General features: G+C 36.3%; 1 long non-coding RNA gene across 1 annotated transcript; it reads left to right on the forward strand.

Moving 5' to 3' along the window:
• Window positions 1-65: 65 nt before the first annotated feature.
• On the forward strand, window positions 66-25,947 carry LOC117127997. Its single transcript, XR_004451063.1, has 2 exons — window positions 66-4,859; window positions 5,017-25,947. It is a non-coding gene; the product is annotated as an uncharacterized LOC117127997 (long non-coding RNA).
• The last annotated feature ends 851 nt before the right edge of the window (window positions 25,948-26,798 follow it).

Here is a 26,798-nt window from a genome sequence, read left to right on the forward strand (position 1 = left end):
TTTTGGGTCTCTCTATCTATGCACTTCAATTGGTTTATTTTTTCTCTTTTCCAAATATTTTAATTGGAAATAACGAGGAAGGTCTACAAGTAAGGAGTCTAATACACGACACCGTTCGAATCGCAACCACATCGAATGAATAGTTGTTGAAAAAAAGAAACTATTACTATCGCTCCTAGACTTGTAGTCATCTTCAAGATGCCGAATTTGAAAAGTTCATCGTCTCTATTGCTCGTTAAGCCAAACATATAAGATTAAGTATGCATAACTACCTAACTATTCGAGGAGAAGAAAAAATTATTCGAGGTGATTTTTTTCCTTAAATTCATATTAATGATACAAATTCCTCAAATCTAATCTCACTTGTAATGCATGTAACATCACACATCAGTCAAAGATTTTGTTCTTGTAATAAAACAAAGATCATCCTAAATTGAAAGTCATAATCCAAAACGCAAAAAAGAAAAATCATAAAAATTCGTGTTTCCATCTCACGTAAGAGGTTTACGGATGACCAGACGCATCATATCTAATCAAAGTTCAAAAATATTACACGATGATACTGATATTATGTAAGATAATCTAATCAAAAACACAATCAAATAAACACTCTAATGGATTCTTTTTGGCTAGTTATTAAATATCCGAGTACTACAATCTAAATCTGCATGTTTTCGTATGGAATATAAACTACCAAATTTACAAGGTGGCTTGTTTGATAATATGCTTGATCCGCCACTTTTTGAGGAGTCAATTTACCTTTAATTCCTTCAAATTCGATCTGACAAATCAACAAATACTTTGATTTGATGTTTCATGATTAAAGTATGTAATATCAAATAATATATGCAAAGTAAAATCTAACTAATATTCACAAACTCAATTTGAAAAAAAAATGCAAAATATAATATCAATGGCGTCTTTTTTTTTACTGTATGTTATTATATAATGGCGTCTTTAAATATCTATAACTTAAGCATATTAACATAAACTTGATTAACAAAAATTATTTTATTCTGAATAAATATAAAACTGGCACCCGTAATCTTGTATCCCATCAACAATACGTTTTATACAAAATCTAATTCAAATCATTTGAGAGTACCCTATATAATAACATACAGTAAATGTTTTATAAGTGTTAAAATTATGATATTTTATTAATATAATAATTTAAAATAGATTTATATATTTATAATAATTTTTATATTTAATATAAAAGTATTTTAATATTATATATTTATTAAATTTGATAGATGTATTTTAATCTCTTTCTTATTATTTTTTATTTTTATGTATAAAACAATTTATAATATAAATGTGTTTTCAATGTACTTTTACAAAATAACCCTAAACTATTAAAATAAAAATAAAACAAACATTATTTTAAATTTTTATAAAAATTTATGTAAGCTTTGAAGGTGGTATTTTTGGTTACCAGCATAAAAAGACTAGGTTAAGACTTTGCTAACTAAATATAGGACTGAATGTCGATGAAAACGAAGTAGGTTGGTTGACATCTAACTCCACGTGCAAGACTGTATGACTTTGTGTTTTGAGTCTTGGATACATGTGAGATCGCGAAAGTTCCTACATTCGTTGAAACTTTCTCTGATTCGTTGAATGGTTGGGTTCCACTCTACCCTAATGAGATTTGGCTTCCTTCACAATGTTAATTCTGTTTCCGCAAGTTATCATGTATCTTGGATCTCTATCAATTCTATTTAAAAGCTTGTCGTTTTGCTCTTTCCAGATGTACTAAAGAATCCAGGCAAATTATGCATCTTTAAGTGCGACGTAATCCTCCAAAATTAATAATCCATGTTCATGAAAACTGAACGCAAAAAGAAGCTACATGGGTGTGTGGGTATCCTTGATAACATCTAGATCTGAACAACGGATGCACATTCAAAGAAAACATGATTTATTGATTCTTCTTTTGCTCTATATCTTTGACAATGAAATCACATTCTATTCCTCTTGATTGAAGATTCTTCCTGACTGGTAAACAACCTGAATAATTTGCCAAAAAAATATCCTACCCTTGGGGAACATTTTATTTTCCATGTGTGTACCCGAAGGGTCTATCAGGCCTGAAAACTAGTGTCTGTCTGGATAGTAAGGACGGCCTAGAGATTTCAGAGACTATAGGCGATTTAATTAAGATTTCAATTAAAAATTTAAACTTTAAAGGTTTTTCTATAAATTTGGGGGCATATGTCTATGTAATATTTTTCAAAATAGTTAGGGACTAGGTGAATTTTCATCCGATTTTGCCTAAGACCAGCCTTGCTAGATAGAGATATTCTAATTAATATTCAGTTTTAATCGTATATTTTCTGACTGTGTAAAATAACATACGTTTCTGTCTAACGTAGAAGATTGACTTAACGGGATACTTTCAATAAGGGTTGTTGCTTCTGGTTCCATCAGTGTCCTTAAAATATGAGAATTTCACTTACGAAATATAGGGTTGATGAGGAATATATATGGTAATTGTTAATTATAATTTTATTGAAATCATATATTTACCTAATTTCTTCTAAGAGTGTTATTTTTATATTATCAAATTATATTATATTTTAATTTGAAAATTAATTTATCTCAATTTTTAATTTATTGAATATTATTTTATTGAGTTTATATTGTATGTTACTTAACTACACTTTTAGCTTTATAGACCATACTGTTTAAGTCATAGTGCACCGTGCACCCAAACAGAATTTCAGAACCATAAGCCATCGTATGTTTATACACTATAAAAATTTATTAGATTAATTACTAGTTGTTGCAAGGTAGTATATATAGTCCACAAGAATGTCTCACTCTCTCGTCTCTCCCTATCTTCTCGAAAACGTTGACCCAAGTGCGAACAAAGACTCCGGTCGTGGCTGCTCCTTACTTTTCTCTTGGGCGACTCTAGACTCATGTGTGTTTTATATTTTTTTGTTTCTCTCAATAATTGTCTAAATTTTTGGTACTCACATAATCATGAATAATTGTCTAACTTTTGGTACTCACATAATCATGATATAATTTTTTAATTATTAGTTTAATTTCATTCTACCTCAATTTAATGTCCGACAAAACATTTAGATTTCAAAGTTTGATCTTTTCCGTCTATATTAACAAACTATATATTTTATGGTTTGAGAATTATGTCTTAAATTTATAAAATAATGTATTTAAACATTTTCATTACAAATATCAATTTCATAATAAGTATTAGTATAATTTTAATTTTTAGTAATTTATGATCCTTTTTATCACACTTACACATGTCTTCTAGCAATATATCTTATTAAAACAAATTTGACAAAATTTGATCAGGCACATTAAAAATTTAATCAAAAACAAATTTGTATATAAAATAATATAAATAAGAAGTCATTATATAGCTACATGTATTTATATATTGGAATCGACGATATCTATACAATTCAAAATATATAAATACAATGGTCACACCAAATACAAAGAAATAAATACCTATTTTTGACAAAAAAGATACTCACATATTTTTTTTGTACCCAATGATTTTTTTTGCATTACACATTCTTTCCTTACACAGTTATTTGAGAAAAAAAAATGTGTTTAATGGTAGACTTTACATTTATATTTATGTTAGTAAAAAATAGCCAAGGCCCACATTATGTTTTATTTGCAACCGTAAGCGAATTTTGGGTAAGTAAACAATTTAGGTTTAGAAAGAAAAAAATTAATGGTTTAAAAAAAATTAAGAGTTAAACTCAGTCTTCTATTAGAACTTCCATGATAATTAAAAATCTCTAAGAAACAAGCCGGAAATTTTATGGTTTGCACAATTAAACATTTGTTCATAATCAGAATGCTAATTAATGGAGGTAACAGCATTTAAACAAAGTATTGATATTAGATTCTTTTTGTATCATTCTAATTTTATTTTGTTAAGAAGTGTTAAACAAACTATTGTTTCACCACGCTAAAACTAAAAGTAAAAGCTAGGTTTCGATTGGTAATAATGGTTAATCACAGAATCGCGGAAAAAGATAATTCAGCCGCAGAAAATTAATTAAGCTTCTGAAAATTTTGAAATCTGCTGAAAAAGTTGGGAATAGTTTTCTAAACAATTGGATAAACTTTACGAAATTACGGAATATAGATTATTTAAAAAAGAACTAATACATTATTTAATCTATTGAAAATTAATAGCTATAAATAACTAAATATAATTTTATGATAAAAATACCAATTAAATCTAACCAAAACATTTATTTTATCTTAACTATTCATCTTATTCCAAATACATTCCTTATATACTAAAGAATAAGTCACCTCACCACTAAATTTCTGACACATGGCATTGCTTAACAAAAGTTTGTCGATTAAATTCTTTTATTTCATTCCCTATTTTTTCTGCAACTCTAACTACTTAAATTCCAATTATTTCGGAATTTTCATCCCAGGTTTCAATTTTCTTCTTCATTATCAAACTGTTTTTTCTCTGTATAAATAGCAATCGACTGATGTCAAAAAATAAATATATCAATCGACTAAGTTATTCTCAAACTCCACCAGATTGCTCTTCCTTTTTCTTCATGTTCTCATAGGTTCACATATGGTGGCTCTGCAACTTTTTAAACGATCAAAATAGACAAGAATTTCTCAATCTTTTTATTGATATCCCTTTTTGTCTATATTCTCATGGTTTTTATGCTTATCATTTCTGAAATAATCTTTTTAGAAATGATTTAATTACCACTGTACTTTTCCATTGCTTCTAACATCTTTTTGTGACAGTTATTACATTCTCACGATGATTTTTGAAATCCTTTAATTAACAGGGACGCCAGTTTCTCACCATTTATCAGTAAATGAAGGTGACAAATTATTTTTCTACTTCTTTTATCTATAAACTGATTTTCATATCTGATTTGTGACTTATCTTTAGGAAATTTTTTATCAATTTGCTACCAAAGCAGAAAACGTATTGGAAAGCAATTGACAAGAAATTGTTACTATGCTTGCTTCTTAAAGGATTTCAAGAATCATCGACAAAATTTGGAGCTAGAGAACATTGCTATAACCAATAAGAAAATGTAAAGAAAGAATTCAGTAAGCATCTTGAATACTATTGAGCAATTTACGTCAGAAACATGAGGTAACAATAAGCACTTTTATTCTATTATAAACATATTGTCGATTTTTACTAATCCATTCGATTTTTCTCTATATTCATAGGAAATTATATATGAGTGATGATTTTGATAACGTTTGGGAAAAAGAGGCAAATAAAAAATTTCAAAACTTTTTGATTGGATGAAAATTAACAGCCACAACAAAAAATGGTAATGAGAAAAATATAGAGTACTTGGAAATACTAGAAGTAAAAATATCTGATTTTAACCCCTATAAATTATTGCAATTAATAATTTAATTTAAAGAAGATAAAGTATATTCACGTTACAGAGGGTGAATGTTACAGAAAGTTAACATTTTATATAAATTGCTCTATTTAATTATAAAAGAGACCACACATTTTTTAAATTTAAAATACAATAAATTTGATCCGTGCTTTAGCACGGGAGTAACACTAGTTAATAATAATACATTAACATATATTTTAAAATGAAGTTATATATTAGTATTGTGTATTCCATAATTATTCATAATTTATAATATTTAGTTAATATTTTAAAATATTATTTTCATATAATTAAACAATATGAAAAAGTTGATTCCACAAAAAATTTACTAAAACCTCACCTTTTCAACTAATGGAATTTATTTTGTATTATTGTCAGCGAAACACAAAATCCGCGTCTTTGTGTTTTATGTTGTATTTCAAAAAAAAAAATTGATTGATAAATTCTTGTGGAATTGCGGTTTTTAATGTCATTCCGCATATTACCAATAAAGGCCATAGTGTTTCATACACGCCTTTTACCTTTCTTGGATTTAAATAAGAACAAATTAGCTCAATATACTAAAAAAGTAGGATACCATAGAATAGGAGGGAAAATGGTAATGATGGGACGAAGAAAATTGGAGGGAAATAAGGTATGGAGTGCAAATGTGTCTGCTGGCAAATGTCTACTATAAATTGATCATCACATCCGTGTGGGTGTTTCAACACATTTCACGGAGATTAAAAAAAATTGTATACATCCTCTGTATACAAATATATGATATTCTACCTTTTTATCTTGTATACAAATGTATGATATTTTATGATATAATTAATTTATTTATCTTTAAAAAGAAACATAAATTAAAAACGAAATTATGAATAGTGAAACTTTATTGATAAAATCAAAAAGTAATAACCAAAAGAGTATATCTATTGTTTTTTAATATGTGTGGAAAACCATAAACATCATATATTTGTATTCAGTGGGAGTAACAAACTATAATGTATTTATTTAATGTATGCTTAATTAAATTAAAATGGTTTAAATAAAAATATATTGGCTATTCAAAACGGTAAAAGATAAATTTAATGTATAATGTTGCATGAAAATGTAGAATGACACCTTTTGTAAAACATACAAATAACATAAAATGACACACTTTGTGAAACATAGAGAGTATTTGTTTTCAACAATTAGTGTTATATATTTTATATGTGTCACCATAAAATTAATTGTATATTGGTTATTTGAATATTTTAGACGCCTATACATTATAATCACCCGAATCGAATAAGATAATATGATTGCGTTGGTTATTTTGTTATTCAAGTTATTTTTAGTTTGGATACAAAATACTCAAACTGAATCAGACAATATAGTTACTTTTTGTACAAATATCCTAACTCATTTTAGACACATAGGTTATTTTTGATATTTTTAGGTTTCTACACATCAGAACTGAATTTACCTAAACATAGGATGACCCAACTAGAAACCCACCAGAAAATTTATAATATCGTAACGGAGCCTAATTTCAAAACTCAAAAACCTAATATCCGAAAAGACAACACTTACCCAATCGTATAAGAGAATATCCATATCTAACTAATTTTATAAAGATTTTTTTTTTTAAATAAATCTTTCTTAACCATTTTGAATTATTGTCACAAATAGAATAATTTATTCAAATATGTCAAATTTTCATAGTTAACATGTAAAATAAAATTATGGTAAAAATAATTAATGAAATTTCTCTAAAAGATAAATTATGTTTTGTATTTCTGTAATAAATGATGTTGGGTTATTTAGAAAATAAAATAAATGAACTAATTATAACTAGTGAAAAAGAATGAAAATATGTAAAATCCTACTTAAAAATATGCAAGAAATAATTATTTAGTAAAAAAAATTATACTTTTTACTACGTTATCTTCTTTAACAAAAAAAAAGAAGAAGAAGAAGGAAACAACCATCAATACTCAAACATGCATTTTCTATCATATTTGAATATGGATAGTGATATGCAGCATTATTACAAAATACTGAAGAATAAATCTCGATCTTGCAATAATAAACACCTTTTATCGTAAAAAATGAAGTATGCATTATTCGACACAAGTCAGGCGGCCTAATTGATTTATTGGGGTAACAAAAAATGATATCTTCTTATTTTATTTATAGAATCTTGTTACTCCCAAAAAAATTCCACAAATTAAATTAACAAATATTCTATAAATAACAAGAAGTTTACATCAACAGCGCACCAGCTTTTTTTAAAAAATGTACCACCATGGCCATGTTTTTGCAAAGTGTTTTTAAACCTTGACATTGGGGCGGATGGCGGCTTTGGACCCATGCATCTTTCGCAAAAAAAAAAAAATTATATTCACAAACTTTTTAAACATTAAGGTTTAATCTCTACATAATCTTTATACATTCTTTCGAAATAATAGCTCTTTTAATCATTAATCTTGCATATTATTATTATTGGATCTGAGAGCAATTATAAGAGTGCAGATCGATGTACTAAAATTTTTTTTAGAATTAAATTTAGGGGTTTTGATACCATGTTAAATGTTATAACTTTCCAAATTAAAATTAATTGACAGTAAATGGACAATATTCCAAATCTATTACATATTGTTTATGTCTAAGTAAAATTCTCAATGTGATAATTTATATTTACATTTTCGGGTTATGTGAAAGGCCCTAACCCAGTTTTCCTTACCGCCAGTACGACCCCAGTTCGCTTCCCTCGACCAAATAAGGTCGAGGCCTGATTTCTCCCAACACTTAGGATTTTTATCTAATTTTCCTCTATGAGGTTCAGTTCAGTTCACAGTGTTCGCTAAATCTATCCGGCATCCTAGCAATTCACTAAGACTGACAGTATTATAAACATGTACCTTACTTCCTTGGTTGTCTACTTGACCATCCATACACTCCTGCCTTGCTATCTTCATGCTTCCCATCCTTCTTATCCAGTCAGCTCGATCAGATATTTAACCGAATCCCCTTGTTCCTTAGTCACTCAGCCAACCATCCCCACGTGACAAGTAAACAGAAGAAACAGCTTGGTCTCCGACCAGCCATCCAGTACAGATAGTACGACAGTCTTGCTAGTGTTCCAGAACCAGTCACTGATCAAGCCTAGATCAGTCCGTCCAAACTCGGCCTTACCGGCCTTTATCTAGTCAGTAACCATACGCATCAGCAAACTCGTGCCCCATGCCAGACGATCCTCATCAGTACGTTACCACATCGTTCCTCCAGTCCTTTGTTCCACTTCACTCGCTCCTGTACGTCCGCGACTAGATCGCTACATATCCCATTCTACCCAGTCCGTACTAGAACTGGTATGGTTTACGCCCAGACTTGGTCCCACTGTCCCGTGATCAAACTCAGACCCGCATATCTCGATCAAAATCCATTCATCGCTCAGTATCCAGACGGTCTGCCGATTGAACACGAACCACCAGTACACGGCGCCGATCTGCACAGACTAAGCCGACAGACTCTATTCTGTGGCTTACGCACGGTCCCACGGTCAGTATCCGCCGTATACCTCAGTAACCCGACCCGTTCCATCATTCAGTACACGGCTTGCCTTCAACGACTCAGACTACGCCGCACGCACCATCGCTCTATAGCCGGACAGTCAGATTAGGACCCGATCAGCCCTTCTCCGTGCACTTCATCCCTCTCGGTGCTTCTCTCTATTTTTCTCTGTATATTCTCTCTCGGAACCGTGTCCAGAAAAGATGTGCCCTTTCTGATTCCCGAAAATCAGATTAAATCAGTGGTTGGACGGTTTCCACTCCAAAACCGTCAGTCCACAACCGCTCCCGCGCCCCTTCAGTCCGTAACCGTCCTAGACGGTTTTCTCCCTCGGCCAACTGCCTTGTCGGTTTCTCCATAACTCCCTGCAGTTCCAACTGCTCTATAACAGCCTTAGCGGTTTATGTCTCAACCGTCCCAGTCGGTTAGGCGTATAGGAACTGCTCCTCTAACCGGCCTGGTAAACTGTTCCGAAACTGCTTAGTAACCGTTCCGGTAACCGCCTTGTAACCGCTTCGCTAACTGCTTACTAACCGCTCCAGTAACCACTCAGTAACCGCCTCGGATAACCGTTCCCATCAGTTTCCTTAGCTTTCCAGTACACGTTCAGTTCAGTACATGTTCCCCAACAGAACGTATATCCAGTCAGTCCTTACATAGACTAACTGATCTCGGAAGACAAGTCCAGCTGCCTTGTCTGAATCCGTCCATCTTAGTCCGACAAGCTCAACTGCTATGTTCGGACAGACATTATCGTCTTAACCTGACTAGTACTATCCCGATGACATGTCCAACATGTCTGTCCCGTCTGATCAGTCCGACCTTGGACTGATCCAGTTCAGACTGCAAAACGGGGATGCTACAAGTCTCCCCCACTTGGAATGAATTCGTCCTCGAATTCAGCAGTTAATAGAACTTTGTTCTACCCAATCAGATCAGTCTCCCCCACTTGGAATGAATCCCAACAGATGACACTCATGCCTTAACTGTATTCTCAAACTTTCGGTCACTCGACCATTACTGTGTTCCAGACTTCCTGATCACAATCACATTTTGATTTGATCTCAGATATATATTATTCGATCCGGTCTCTTTGCCATTTTTTTTTATTAACAGACTATGTTCAGTGTACCAACTCACTAAGCATAGTAGTTCTAACTTCCGAGAAATCTCTGGGTGTTTGGGCACACACTTTGGTGAGAACATAACTCCCAACAGTGTTGACTAGTTTACCTCAATTCTCGAAGTTTAAACTCACTACCTTAGCTAAGTTTTCCAGTGTTTTCTTTAACCAGTCACAGTCATTCACTAACCTAACCTTAGTCCTTCTAGGACTCAGTCCAAACGAGTCTCTGTCCATCCTGACTTGACTGTTTGATTTTCGCACTCCAGTGTTCCTTAGCATGGCCTAACTCCGAATACTAGGAACTTAATCTTTTCAGAATGCATGAATCTTATCTTGGTCCTAACAGTGGTTTCCTCGGATCACTCCCTGATTCTAACCAGTCCCTGACCACTTATGATCGACAACTGTTCTTTTCAAATCTTTACTGATTTTTATTGACACCTCCGGATCATTTTTGATCCTTACAGACATTTCTTACCGGACCCTACACTTGATCCTTTGCACAGTTTTTCCTTTCGGACTCTCAGTCCTTCCCGGTTCACATTTCGAAAATGTAAACTCATCTAGTTCCCATTGACTCAGTCACAGTTATGTCTTAGAAAACTCAACAGTTCTCAATAACATCAGTTCATTATACTAAACAGACAGACGTCCTACAGACATGTGATGGCAATCTCTCACTAGTTCCCATCCATGCTTTCATCGCGATCGAAAACCCACAGTAGTGAACTCCTTGAGTTCCAGTGACAGTACAGTTATGTCTTGGAAGGTACATCTCCCACAGACATCAGATTGGGTTTCCGCAGACTATAATACAGACACGCGATGGCGAGCTAATATGGTTCCCACCGATGCGATAACAGTTACGTCTTGGTAACCCTTTGGTTCTCACAGACGTCAAGACAGAACACACGATGACAGACAGTCACGCCTTGGAAACTCTCGGTTTCCATAGACACCAGAACCGACAGTATCAGTACAGTTATGCCTTAGCAAACCCACTCGGTTCCTAAGGACATATCATCAACACTAACACTAATGTTTCAGCATTCCCACTTGTCTAGTTAAACAGAAACTTAGTCTGGTCTGGCATTATCATTCCAAGTCATCGAGCAGCCGTCCAGCAATCCAGCTAAGTCTAAATGAGCATCTCAGCCATAAGAACCTAGACTGATCTAGACTCTCGCATGAAAGGAATCAATAATCTAAACTCAGATGATCGTCCTAAATCTTCGAGCCATCATCAAAAATCCAGCAAGCCTTAGCAAGCATCACAGCCCCTAAGTACATTGCCTGATGTAGACGCTCCTGGTAAGAACCGATCATTTACTACTTTTTGAAACTCTGACCACAACTCATCATCTATAGCATCTTGTACCTCCGAGTAGTTTCTTGATCACTTAACAAGTCTTTGGCGAGTACACCTGACTTCCAATCTCTTGTTCCGATGATCTCAACTCTCGGACCGCACAATCCTACTAGGAAAATCAAGCTTAGTCAACCTTAACAATTCCCTTGTCCAGTTCTTATATCCATACTTGCGTACACTCACCACTTTCTAAGTGTAAGTCTTACTCAGATTTTCCAAAAATCTTTTTATGAAACTTCCAGTTTGATTTTCCCATACCAGCTTGTCCTTTACCTTGAAAATCTTAGGATCCGTCTAAGCATTCTCAACATATGTTCCATTCGAATATAAGTCTCCGTACCTCACATTCCAGCATCAGTGCCTTAGCCATTTGTCCTTAGGCTCTTCCATGGACGAATTGTCCAATTCAGTTTTCCGATTCTCTGACTCTTTCAGGTTATCTCTTAGCAATCCATCTATCGCTTAGCCAGTTCATTGAGATTCCATCTCAATCCTCGGACCACCCGTCCAACTTTGTTTCCGTTCACAACCTTCAGCTCATCCACTTGGCTATTCTGCCTTGAACCTTTCCGCTGAAGTCTTCTTTCCAGATTCAGTTATGGACATCATGTCCATACTGAGTTAAACTCATTAACTCCTTGTCTTCCTCGAGCCACTTGATTCAATCCTAACTCCAGTCAGCTTCAGAATACACATCGTCAATCTTTCCCATTTCTTCACTTCAGAATTCGGATCCATTGACTTAAATAAACCTCTCGGTTGTTTCCAATACTTAGAAAAAATTTATTGGATAACTCCCTTGAGTTATCCAGAACACCTTAAGCAATCGAATCAGTCTCCAAAAGATCTTAACTCAGACTTCATTCCAGCAATATGATCATTCACCAATGATCTTAGCTCCAGCTTCTTTCCAGTTAGACTTCTAACTTACATTTGCCCATACAAAGTGTAAGTCCGACTTGATCACTCCCAAGATCAAGTCTCTCATCAGTTCTCCAATACTCGCCCTTAGCATTTTCCGCGTCTGTTCGGTCTAGACAAATCTTGTATCATCCTTCAAAATCTGTCCTAGAACCGTAATCGCTCTGATACCACTTGAAAGGCCCTGACCCAGTTTTCCTTACCGCCAGTACGACCCCAGTTCGCTTCCCTCGACCAAATAAGGTCGAGGCCCGATTTCTCCCAACACTTAGGATTTTTATCTAATTTTCCTCTATGAGGTTCAGTTCAGTTCACAGTGTTCGCTAAATCTATCCGGCATCCTAGCAATTCACTAAGACTGACAGTATTATAAACATGTACCTTACTTCCTTGGTTGTCTACTTGACCATCCATACACTCCTGCCTTGCTATCTTCATGCTTCCCATCCTTCTTATCCAGCCAGCTCGATCAGATATTTAACCGAATCCTCTTGTTCCTTAGTCACTCAGCCAACCATCCCCACGTGACAAGTAAACAGACGAAACGGCTTGGTCTCCGACCAGCCATCCAGTACAGATAGTACGCCAGTCTTGCTAGTGTTCCAGAACCAGTCACTGATCAAGCCTAGATCAGTCCGTCCAAACTCAGCCTTACCGGCCTTTATCTAGTCAGTAACCATACGCATCAGCAAACTCGTGCCCCATGCCAGACGATCCTCATCAGTACGTTACCACATCGTTCCTCCAGTCCTTTGTTCCACTTCACTCGCTCCTGTACGTCCGCGACTAGATCGCTACATATCCCATTCTACCCAGTCCGTACTAGAACTGGTACGGTTTACGCCCAGACTTGGTCCCACTGTCCCGTGATCAAACTCAGACCCGCATATCTCGATCAAAATCCATTCATCGCTCAGTATCCAGACGGTCTGCCGATTGAACACGAACCACCAGTACACGGCGCCGATCTGCACAGACTAAGCCGACAGACTCTATTATGTGGCTTGCGCACGGTCCCACGGTCAGTATCCGCCGTATACCTCAGTAACCCGACCCGTTCCATCATTCAGTACACGGCTTGCCTTCAACGACTCAGACTACGCCGCACGCACCATCGCTCTATAGCCGGACAGTCAGATTAGGACCCGATCAGCCCTTCTCCGTGCACTTCATCCCTCTCGGTGCTTCTCTCTATTTTTCTCTGTATATTCTCTCTCGGAACCGTGTCCAGAAAAGATGTACCCTTTCTGATTCCCGAAAATCAGATTAAATCAGTGGTTGGACGGTTTCCACTCCAAAACCGTCAGTCCACAACCGCTCCCGCGCCCCTTCAGTCCGTAACCGTCCTGGACGGTTTTCTCCCTCGGCCAACTGCCTTGTCGGTTTCTCCATAACTCCCTGCAGTTCCAACTGCTCTATAACAGCCTTAGCGGTTTATGTCTCAACCGTCCCAGTCGGTTAGGCGTATAGGAACTGCTCCTCTAACCGGCCTGGTAAACTGTTCCGAAACTGCTTAGTAACCGTTCCGGTAACCGCCTTGTAACCGCTTCGCTAACTGCTTACTAACCGCTCCAGTAACCACTCAGTAACCGCCTCGGATAACCGTTCCCATCAGTTTCCTTAGCTTTCCAGTACACGTTCAGTTCAGTACATGTTCCCCAACAGAACGTATATCCAGTCAGTCCTTACATAGACTAACTGATCTCGGAAGACAAGTCCAGCTGCCTTGTCTGAATCCGTCCATCTTAGTCCGACAAGCTCAACTGCTATGTTCGGACAGACAGTATCGTCTTAACCTGACTAGTACTATCCCGATGACATGTCCAACATGTCTGTCCCGTCTGATCAGTCCGACCTTGGACTGATCCAGTTCAGACTGCAAAACGGGGATGCTACAAGTCTCCCCCACTTGGAATGAATTCGTCCTCGAATTCAGCAGTTAATAGAACTTTGTTCTACCCAATCAGATCAGTCTCCCCCACTTGGAATGAATCCCAACAGATGACACTCATGCCTTAACTGTATTCTCAAACTTTCGGTCACTCGACCATTACTGTGTTCCAGACTTCCTGATCACAATCACATTTTGATTTGATCTCAGATATATATTATTCGATCCGGTCTCTTTGCCATTTTTTTTTATTAACAGACTATGTTCAGTGTACCAACTCACTAAGCATAGTAGTTCTAACTTCCGAGAAATCTCTGGGTGTTTGGGCACACACTTTGGTGAGAACATAACTCCCAACAGTGTTGACTAGTTTACCTCAATTCTCGAAGTTTAAACTCACTACCTTAGCTAAGTTTTCCAGTGTTTTCTTTAACCAGTCACAGTCATTCACTAACCTAACCTTAGTCCTTCTAGGACTCAGTCCAAACGAGTCTCTGTCCATCCTGACTTGACTGTTTGATTTTCGCACTCCAGTGTTCCTTAGCATGGCCTAACTCCGAATACTAGGAACTTAATCTTTTCAGAATGCATGAATCTTATCTTGGTCCTAACAGTGGTTTCCTCGGATCACTCCCTGATTCTAACCAGTCCCTGACCACTTATGATCGACAACTGTTCTTTTCAAATCTTTACTGATTTTTATTGACACCTCCGGATCATTTTTGATCCTTACAGACATTTCTTACCGGACCCTACACTTGATCCTTTGCACAGTTTTTCCTTTCGGACTCTCAGTCCTTCCCGGTTCACATTTCGAAAATGTAAATTCATCTAGTTCCCATTGACTCAGTCACAGTTATGTCTTAGAAAACTCAACAGTTCTCAATAACATCAGTTCATTATACTAAACAGACAGACGTCCTACAGACATGTGATGGCAATCTCTCACTTGTTCCCATCCATGATTTCATCGCGATCGAAAACCCACAGTAGTGAACTCCTTGAGTTCCAGTGACAGTACAGTTATGTCTTGGAAGGTACATCTCCCACAGACATCAGATTGGGTTTCCGCAGACTATAATACAGACACGCGATGGCGAGCTAATATGGTTCCCACCGATGCGATAACAGTTACGTCTTGGTAACCCTTTGGTTCTCACAGACGTCAAGACAGAACACACGATGACAGACAGTCACGCCTTGGAAACTCTCGGTTTCCATAGACGCCAGAACCGACAGTATCAGTACAGTTATGCCTTAGCAAACCCACTCGGTTCCTAAGGACATATCATCAACACTAACACTAATGTTTCAGCATTCCCACTTGTCTAGTTAAACAGAAACTTAGTCTGGTCTGGCATTATCATTCCAAGTCATCGAGCAGCCGTCCAGCAATCCAGCTAAGTCTAAATGAGCATCTCAGCCATAAGAACCTAGACTGATCTAGACTCTCGCATGAAAGGAATCAATAATCTAAACTCAGATGATCGTCCTAAATCTTCGAGCCATCATCAAAAATCCAGCAAGCCTTAGCAAGCATCACAGCCCCTAAGTACATTGCCTGATGTAGACGCTCCTGGTAAGAACCGATCATTTACTACTTTTTGAAACTCTGACCACAACTCATCATCTATAGCATCTTGTACCTCCGAGTAGTTTCTTGATCACTTAACAAGTCTTTGGCGAGTACACCTGACTTCCAATCTCTTGTTCCGATGATCTCAACTCTCGGACCGCACAATCCTACTAGGAAAATCAAGCTTAGTCAACCTTAACAATTCCCTTGTCCAGTTCTTATATCCATACTTACGTACACTCACCACTTTCTAAGTGTAAGTCTTACTCAGATTTTCCAAAAATCTTTTTATGAAACTTCCAGTTTGATTTTCCCATACCAGCTTGTCCTTTACCTTGAAAATCTTAGGATCCGTCTAAGCATTCTCAACATATGTTCCATTCGAATATAAGTCTCCGTACCTCACATTCCAGCATCAGTGCCTTAGCCATTTGTCCTTAGGCTCTTCCATGGACGAATTGTCCAATTCAGTTTTCCGATTCTCTGACTCTTTCAGGTTATCTCTTAGCAATCCATCTATCGCTTAGCCAGTTCATTGAGATTCCATCTCAATCCTCGGACCACCCGTCCAACTTTGTTTCCGTTCACAACCTTCAGCTCATCCACTTGGCTATTCTGCCTTGAACCTTTCCGCTGAAGTCTTCTTTCCAGATTCAGTTATGGACATCATGTCCATACTGAGTTAAACTCATTAACTCCTTGTCTTCCTCGAGCCACTTGATTCAATCCTAACTCCAGTCAGCTTCAGAATACACATCGTCAATCTTTCCCGTTTCTTCACTTCAGAATTCGGATCCATTGACTTAAATAAACCTCTCGGTTGTTTCCAATACTTAGAAAATATTTATTGGATAACTCCCTTGAGTTATCCAGAACACCTTAAGCAATCGAATCAGTCTCCAAAAGATCTTAACTCAGACTTCATTCCAGCAATATGATCATTCACCAATGATCTTAGCTCCAGCTTCTTTCCAGTTAGACTTCTAACTTACATTTGCCCATACAAAGTGTAAGTCCGACTTGATCACTCCCAAGATCAAGTCTCTCATCAGTTCTCCAATACTCGCCCTTAGCATTTTCCGCGTCTGTTCGGTCTAGACAAATCTTGTATCATCCTTCAAAATCTGTCCTAGAACCGTAATCGCTCTGATACCACTTGAAAGGCCCTGACCCAGTTTTCCTTACCGCCAGTACGACCCCAGTTCGCTTCCCTCGACCAAATAAGGTCGAGGCCCGATTTCTCCCAACACTTAGGATTTTTATCTAATTTTCCTCTATGAGGTTCAGTTCAGTTCACAGTGTTCGCTAAATCTATCCGGCATCCTAGCAATTCACTAAGACTGACAGTATTATAAACATGTACCTTACTTCCTTGGTTGTCTACTTGACCATCCATACACTCCTGCCTTGCTATCTTCATGCTTCCCATCCTTCTTATCCAGCCAGCTCGATCAGATATTTAACCGAATCCCCTTGTTCCTTAGTCACTCAGCCAACCATCCCCACGTGACAAGTAAACAGACGAAACGGCTTGGTCTCCGACCAGCCATCCAGTACAGATAGTACGCCAGTCTTGCTAGTGTTCCAGAACCAGTCACTGATCAAGCCTAGATCAGTCCGTCCAAACTCAGCCTTACCGGCCTTTATCTAGTCAGTAACCATACGCATCAGCAAACTCGTGCCCCATGCCAGACGATCCTCATCAGTACGTTACCACATCGTTCCTCCAGTCCTTTGTTCCACTTCACTCGCTCCTGTACGTCCGCGACTAGATCGCTACATATCCCATTCTACCCAGTCCGTACTAGAACTGGTACGGTTTACGCCCAGACTTGGTCCCACTGTCCCGTGATCAAACTCAGACCCGCATATCTCGATCAAAATCCATTCATCGCTCAGTATCCAGACGGTCTGCCGATTGAACACGAACCACCAGTACACGGCGCCGATCTGCACAGACTAAGCCGACAGACTCTATTATGTGGCTTGCGCACGGTCCCACGGTCAGTATCCGCCGTATACCTCAGTAACCCGACCCGTTCCATCATTCAGTACACGGCTTGCCTTCAACGACTCAGACTACGCCGCACGCACCATCGCTCTATAGCCGGACAGTCAGATTAGGACCCGATCAGCCCTTCTCCGTGCACTTCATCCCTCTCGGTGCTTCTCTCTATTTTTCTCTGTATATTCTCTCTCGGAACCGTGTCCAGAAAAGATGTACCCTTTCTGATTCCCGAAAATCAGATTAAATCAGTGGTTGGACGGTTTCCACTCCAAAACCGTCAGTCCACAACCGCTCCCGCGCCCCTTCAGTCCGTAACCGTCCTGGACGGTTTTCTCCCTCGGCCAACTGCCTTGTCGGTTTCTCCATAACTCCCTGCAGTTCCAACTGCTCTATAACAGCCTTAGCGGTTTATGTCTCAACCGTCCCAGTCGGTTAGGCGTATAGGAACTGCTCCTCTAACCGGCCTGGTAAACTGTTCCGAAACTGCTTAGTAACCGTTCCGGTAACCGCCTTGTAACCGCTTCGCTAACTGCTTACTAACCGCTCCAGTAACCACTCAGTAACCGCCTCGGATAACCGTTCCCATCAGTTTCCTTAGCTTTCCAGTACACGTTCAGTTCAGTACATGTTCCCCAACAGAACGTATATCCAGTCAGTCCTTACATAGACTAACTGATCTCGGAAGACAAGTCCAGCTGCCTTGTCTGAATCCGTCCATCTTAGTCCGACAAGCTCAACTGCTATGTTTGGACAGACAGTATCGTCTTAACCTGACTAGTACTATCCCGATGACATGTCCAACATGTCTGTCCCGTCTGATCAGTCCGACCTTGGACTGATCCAGTTCAGACTGCAAAACGGGGATGCTACATTATGCCCCTTGATCTCTGTAAAATCCAAATAGTTTTGTCAGAGATTATTTATAATTGCTCTAAAACTCTGACCACCACAAGAATAATGACATGTACGACCATGTACAATGGTTTTCAGATTCAACACCCTCCACTTTATCTTTTAACACTTCACCTCATCTTCTCTTTCTTCTATGTAATCATTCAACACACATTCAACACACATCCTATTTACTAATTAATAATTACTTTTATATATCCAAATTAAATAAATCTAATTTCTATTTATAGAAAAAATTAAATGATAAATTATCGTATAAAATATAAAAATAAAGTATTTAATTTATAATGTGAATATTGGTTTTAAATAAGGGTCTGATTGGTAATGGCTGTAGCTTTAAAAATTTTGTTGTAGAAAAAAATCTGTAGATTTTTTGCTGTGGCTTTAGAATTTATTGCTGTAGAATTTTATTGAAAGCACTAAAAAATTGCTTTGGATATTTGGCTCTGCAGAGCACTTGTACAGCTGTAGGTTATTTTAAGAGCTGTGGTTTTAAAAAATAATTTAAAGCTTGATTGCTCTGAATTTGGTGCTGTAGAAATAAATAGGGCTGTGGACATCACCTACAGCAACTACCAATCACCCCCTAAGTAAGAGAAAATCAAAAAATCAAAAATTTTCAAAAAAGTGACATGTGTCATCGGTGGATTCACTTTCTTCTTATTCAACATGTTGAATATTTTCAACACCCACATAATTTACATCATCAAATTTTATTTTTCTAACACCTTCGTTATAGTGATTCAACAGTCTTTTATTCTAAGCCAACTTAGATACATGAATTTCATCGTTCTATCGATAAGATAGTATCATAAGCCAACTTTTTTTTATAATACTTTTTCTCTTGGGTTTTAACAACAGTCAGTCAGTCACAAAGTTTTATAATGTTAAAACGTCTGCTAGATTTATACCGATGACTATTGACTGCAATTCGAAGTTGACCACTAAACCCCCACAAATAATAGTCTTTAACTTATGGACTATCTATACGATTACGAAATAACACGTATAAATGTTTCGTTTAGATTGCCCTACACATCACTAATAATAAAAAATTATACACTATTGTCATTATTCCTGTGGTGGTCAGAGTTTTAGTCAATTGTTTTATGCCATATGAGAGGCGTACGACAAATCAAATCATACGAGTTAGATTAAATCACGAGGGGATATATGTCAGATTCATGAACTTCGTCTATTTCGTTTTTCTCATTATTCATAATTTTTTTTAGTTTAAATAAACAGTAAACGACGAGTTTAGATCCGCGTAGGGCTTATATTCCAACTCAGATTGCTTACCAGTCCAAAGTTCCTATGTCACTAGACTATCAAATGTTTTTTTCGTTATTCATTTACATCACGATTCGGCATATTTACAAAGTTAACATATCTTTCAATATCCATAAAACACGAAGGATATACTAAAAAGAGAATTTCCTTTTCTCTTGTAACCAAGGGAATTTATTTTTGAGCTTATTTGCATACTAACCAATCTAGCAGTAGAAATTAAGTAATTGTCATTAACTTTGATGCAATGTATAATCTAACTTTTATGCCAAAAATCATATGATTTTACATATTGCTTTTGTAATTACTTGGTAACCATATGCAGGAAGAACTGACGTGCCCATAGAACATATGGTGTGGAAACTCAAAACTATTCCATATGAACAAAGAAGAGTCAGCCACGTCAACATGATATTTACCTCATTTATATTTATTATAGGCAGTGAGATGAGTTATTTAAAATATAAAAATGTTACAATAAACGGTTTATTTTATTAAACAACATATTTATGCACCGTTGTATTCCATATCACTGAAGTACTATAAGATTATAATCTCATCCACAAACCCTAAATACTAAACATTACTCCAATCCTAAACGCTAACCCCATATAATATTTTATAATATTAAACTACACTATATACAAATGGAAAATATAATAGACTTGTGAATTAAAATTATTTGTTTGGGTGTGGTTAACAAAATGATAAAATTGAGTTTATAAATCACTTCTACCGGTGTGCTGTGGTTAACGTATAAACCAATATTATATTAATGATACAACTTCAGAACATAATACATGTTTTATTTACGGTAAAATCAAATTTCTATTATACATTAGTCAAATAGAATAGAACAAAAAATATTACATTGGAACTTTTAAAGAAGGTGAAGAGACTATGGGTGGTGAAGTGAAAGAGGAGAGGACACGTTGCAGCGATGAAACAATTATGGTAGTGCTAATGTTACAGGTGGAGTGACAAGAAACATAACACATATCATGCTACATATCTATTTTATATGTATAATAGAGAAAAATAATAATCGGTCATCTTCTCTGATCTTTTATCACATACACAAATAACCAATACAAAATAATAGAATATAACATCTATAAATAGTATAGTCTCTTTCTGATTCACGGTATTCGACACCCTTGTGGCCAGAGTTGATTTTCAATAATGTATCCATGCAACATTTCCAAATGCTCGTTATCAAACGGCGGCCGTGGTTATGTCAATGTTACATGGTAGTGGTGGTGATGTCAATGAAATAACTGGTGGTGGTGGTGATGATGGTGGTGATGTCCATGTTAAATGTGGAATAATAACAAACACAGTATATATAACGTTTCATTTCAATTTTTTCTAAACTTTTGGAAGACATACAAGTAAAAAAAATATATTGGAGACAAAAATTATAAAACAGCGCACATACATAGGAGACGGATTGAAAACATAAAATGTTACATAATTTTTTCTAGGCCTAGGCAAAATAACCGGAACCGAAGAACCGAACCGGAACCGAACCGAAATACCCGAAACCGGAACCGGACCAATATCCTCAAATACCCGAACGGTTGCTATATTTTTATATCCGAAATAACCGAACCGAATCGGAACCGAACTGAAAACCGAACGGATACCTGAATATATAAAAATATTAATTATATATAAATATAACATAACTAAATATATTTTTTTAATTTAAAATTCTATTAAAAGTATCTGAAAATAGTTGAGGATAACTAAATTATTATAAAATATCTGAACTACCCGAAAGTATCCGAAACTATCAGGATAGTTTTATCCGAAATATCTGAAATTTTTATCTAAATCATCCTAATTATTTGATATTTTACTCTAAATAACCGATATTTTATCCAAATTATCCGAATTACCCGAACTATCCGAACCGGATCCAAATGAGAACCGAACTTTTTTGGATATTTTCCGGTTCCTACATTTACTATCCGAACCGAAACTATCTGAACCGAAAATAGGTCAAGTACTAAATGGATACTTTAGTCCCTATCCGAACTACCCGAAACCCGAAACTCGAAATACCCAAACCGAACCGATACCCGAAATGCCCATGCCTAGTTTTTCATTGGCACTATTAAAACATGATCCAAACCTAAAACCAATAAACCAGACATCCAAACTTCCTATTTGTCATTCAATATCCAACATTTTCTAGCTAATCAACATTATTTTGCGCTTCTTTTGTACAGAGCAAAGATCGTATAAAGAACCGAAAGACAAACGATCAAAAGGAGAGTGGGACACGATCAAAAGGAGAGTGGGATCCTATGAGATCTTGGGAACACCAACCAGTCACGATTAAAATTTGTATTATATGTATGATATGATGGACATAGAGAGAGACTTCCATATATAACCAATTAGGCGATTTCCACCCATTTCTACTTTCATTTCTATATTTTTCATTAAAATATAAAAAAATATTATAAAGATGAATTTATTCTAATGTATCTTTCTAAAAATAGAAAATTTTAGACTATTTTAATCATCTCTATATTTATCTTTACTTCTTTAATAGAAAAATTCTATTATAAAATTAAATTATTTTCAATGTGTTACTTTATTTTTTTCACTACGTTGTTCGGCCAGATCTGATGTCCCTTTAAAATAAAATGATTCTAAGTAAGTTAAATTTCAATTTTACTTTATTTAAATTAGAAAATAGAGTAATGTATAAATAAATAAATGAATTACTAATTTTTAAAGTAATTTTATTTATTACTCTATTATAAAGTGAAATTGATTTTTTATTCTAAACTTCATTTTAGAGTGAAAGGTGAAATGAGAACAAAAGTGCAATTATTGTCCAAAATTACTAGTATATCGGGTAGCGATAAAACTTACGGAAAGATTAACAATTTTGTAACGCTTCCGACTGTCCATGACTAATGGACTTCCCATGCCCGCTTACTCGGTTTGTGGATCCCATTCTATGTGGATTCTATGTGCTTTGACTTTATTTGCACGGTATCGCAAATCACTTCATAATATGTCACTCATGATTCTACTAATCCAGCTCAAGCACACTTAACTTTAAATTTTTTTATGGATATGTGTTAAAAAATGTAAGTACACTTTGATGACATAGGTAGATAAATTAATTCTATTAAGCATTTCAAAAATACCAAAACTCGAATGTTACAACTCACCCTCTCTCAAAGAACGCAACATATTCATGGCTAATGGGCCTCCCATGCTACAAAGAATGTTACAAGATTGTTATCCTTGTTAATGTGAACCCAAACATGATTCAACACTCGTCTGGATTGGGATTTAATACCACTTGTGACGCCATGGCCGCCCATGGCTAATGGACCTCCCACGCTCGCTCACTCGGCATGTGGACTAGATTTCGTGTGACGGACGGTGCATTAATTTTTTGTAGAGCTCAAACGTCTTGTTTTACTGACCATGCAATCACCACATGATTTTTCCCGTACTTTACACTTAGTCACACGATATTGTGAATCACTTTTCGATAGGTCATGCATCCTTTCACTACTCCAACTCATGAATACTTAATTTTAAAGTTATTTTTGAATGTGTGATCGAAATGGTAAGTACACTTTGATGACACTTGTAACCTAATAAATTTTATTAAACCTTTCAGATATACTACAAATCGGAATGTTACAAAAAATTAAAACTCATTTTACAAGAAAAAATTATATAGGTAGTCTTCTAACTTTTCGTACTTCAAATTACCATTTATTAAGAAATATGAGTTTTAGTAAATAAAGAAAAAAGAAATATACCTTATGGAAATGAGAGAGAGATTTCTTATGTTTGACAAAAGCCTAACCAACCATTTTTTTAATAACGAAAGGTCATTCTATTACCCAAACTTGAGGTAGTCCGGGCAACCAGACCATAATAAAACAACCAACAACGTGAAGCTCTCTATGGAAAGATCTTGCCATCCTAGCTAAAGAGTCAGAAATCTGATTTTGTGCTCATAGAATGTGAGTAATCTTGAAGTCTGGGAAACATAACTGCAAAGTCTCTATCCTCTCCAGTTTTGTTGCAAAACTTGGCCAATCTTGTGGCTCCTTAAGTATGGTGATCAAGTCTTTGCAGTCTGTTCCAAAGCTCTGACATGTCGAATATTTCATCATGCTCTCCATCGCCCATCTCAATACTTCTACTTCTGAGTGAAGAGGAGACTCTCTTCGACTATAATTTTGTGTCCCCATGAGTTGAACCTTCCCCAAGTTATCCATCCACGCCCATCCACACCCGCTGAACTGTGAAGTAGATGTCCATGACCCGTCTATCATGCAGATATTACTCAAGCTTAAGACTTGAGGTTCATCACTACTATGGTCTTGTGGAGTTGGTTGCCTCATCTCATTTGCATTGAACCAGGCCTAACCAACCTGTAAATGTTTATCTTTATGATCTTATTTCTCCACTTTATATTATTTCCTATAGTATATATAGATATATTAAATTGAATATATACTTTCATACATAATTGGTTGGTACCATAGCCAAACCAACCAATAAAATTTTACTTAATTGTTTTATCTTAATTCAATATGTAATGAAAGTACACTAGAATTTAATGATAAGTTATTTTACGACGTTTATTGACTGATCAAAGGATCGACCGAGCTTCCAGACTCAATCAAAACTTGAGTGCCTCGCAGGTGCTGATTGTGAGTTTCAGAGGCGTGCCTACAGTGTATTGAAAAAGGCATTTGCCTCAGACCCCCGATTAATATGACTATTTTTAGGGTTCTAAAATTTAAAATAATTTATAGTCTAGTGGTTTAAACTTATTTAAGAAAAAAACATTTCTACGAAAATTAATTAACTCATTTTCTGAATTCATGTATTTTTTTCTATATAATATATTCTTGTTATAAACTTATTTTTTTACAGTATTAGACTTGTGTATTTGGTGAAAATAATATATCATATTAAAAAATTATTTTTATTACAGTTGTAAAGAAGTTTATTTTTAGAACTTGCCTTAGGTCCCTAAAACTCTTCTCACGGCACTGGTTCCACCATTAGAGGATTGTTATGCGTCGTATCGATGTCGGTGGTGTACACTTCGGAGAATGCGGCTGGAAGCAATCCTCTGGATTGGTAGAGTACTTTTTTTGTTGTTGTTGTTTCCTTTCCTGGTACTCCTTTACCAACCTCACTGATTCTTTGCATATGATCCTTCAAAGATCAAATTTATACGGCGAGGATTTTTGGACTGCTCTTTCTTGCTTCATTTGCCTTGACTGATTTTCTCTCTCAAATCCTCAAGTTTTGAGTGGTTAAGCTATTCCCTCAAATATGTGGTCTCAGAGGTGTATTGACCATTTGTGCTAATGTTTAATGTTTTGGCGAAGATCGCTTGTGCCGAGATTAGTAAGAGAATTATTCTGATCATTCATGCCTAGTTTTTGGCGACTATCAAAATTTTCAGGTTGGCTGACTGATGCGTCCCAGTTGTTCGTGTTGAGTTTTATGAGAACCTCGGTAGTGTTAGCCGACTGAACTGGGTGATAGTGATTGTTGTTCACAAAACTGGCTCTGTCTTTGCCAATTTTCTTTTGAGTTTATCATGCAGATTTTGGGTGCATGAACTCTCTTCTGATGACGAGGATGATGATTACATTGATACGCCGAGTGATCTGTGATCTTTATTCATCCAAAGCCGGGTCATCACGCCGAGGTGGAGCGGATACATCTTGATCTTTGGGTTGATCCACTTGGGATGGCCTTGGGACTTATTGCAATTTTTATATCTGCTTTTTCAAGCTTTTCTTATTTTTGACAAGCTTTTGTTACGGTTGGGCGTTAATATTTCTTTGTTGAACGCCGTCATGAGTGTATCATGGAGTAACCTTGATTGTTTGGTATCATGTATTTTTGCCGTATGAAAATTGTAGAACTTAGTTTTGTCATAGGTCTGAGGAGCCAATCGGTCTACCAGTATATCTCAAACATTTAATGGTCTGTCTGGTGCGGTTGCAGCTGAGTCAATGAGATCATTCTCGACGATGGAGTACACAATCGTATTTTTCTTGTCATGCTTTTCGTCAGAAGAATGTTTTTGAGGTTCTTGATAAGTATATGCCACCTTCGAGGCCAGCATCTTCATGGTATTATGCCTTACTATATAAATGTGCTTGTCTTTCTCCATGGTGATGAAGCAGTTGGCACGATGAAGTAAATCATCCAATGTTATAGTTTTATTGACGTACAACTTTGCTTTAAAGGGAGAGTGTATCCAGAGTGTTTTTCGCAAAGCTTTCACGACTGTAGCGTTTGGAACGTGTATCTTGGAAACCAATCTTTTAAGTTTTTTAATAAATTCTTGGAGTTTTTCCTTTGCACTTGCGACATCTTCCATTGATCGGTCGCTGAAATTCCTTGCCGGGCGAACATGGAGTAGTGCTTGAGGAACTTTGTGGATAGATCACGAAAGCAGTCTACATAATTCTCAGAGAGTTTGAAAAACCATGTCATAGCGACTCAGTTGAGACTTTCCACATACAGCTAACAAAATATGGCACCCTTCTCCTCATCGTTAAAGTGTGTTCATCCCATGGCTATGTTGAATGTGGTCATGTGACCGCTAAGATTAGAATCTCCTAAGAAGGATCTAATTCTCAACTTGTCTGTATGACGAACTTTGATGCCAGTGATCGTCTTTCTGAAAGGATTTTTTTTTGCGTTACGGCGAAGATACGCTCCTTTTCAAGAGTCGAAC

The sequence above is a fragment of the Brassica rapa genome, chromosome A09, assembly GCF_000309985.2.
Source record: "Brassica rapa cultivar Chiifu-401-42 chromosome A09, CAAS_Brap_v3.01, whole genome shotgun sequence".
Lineage (NCBI taxonomy): Eukaryota > Viridiplantae > Streptophyta > Magnoliopsida > Brassicales > Brassicaceae > Brassica > Brassica rapa.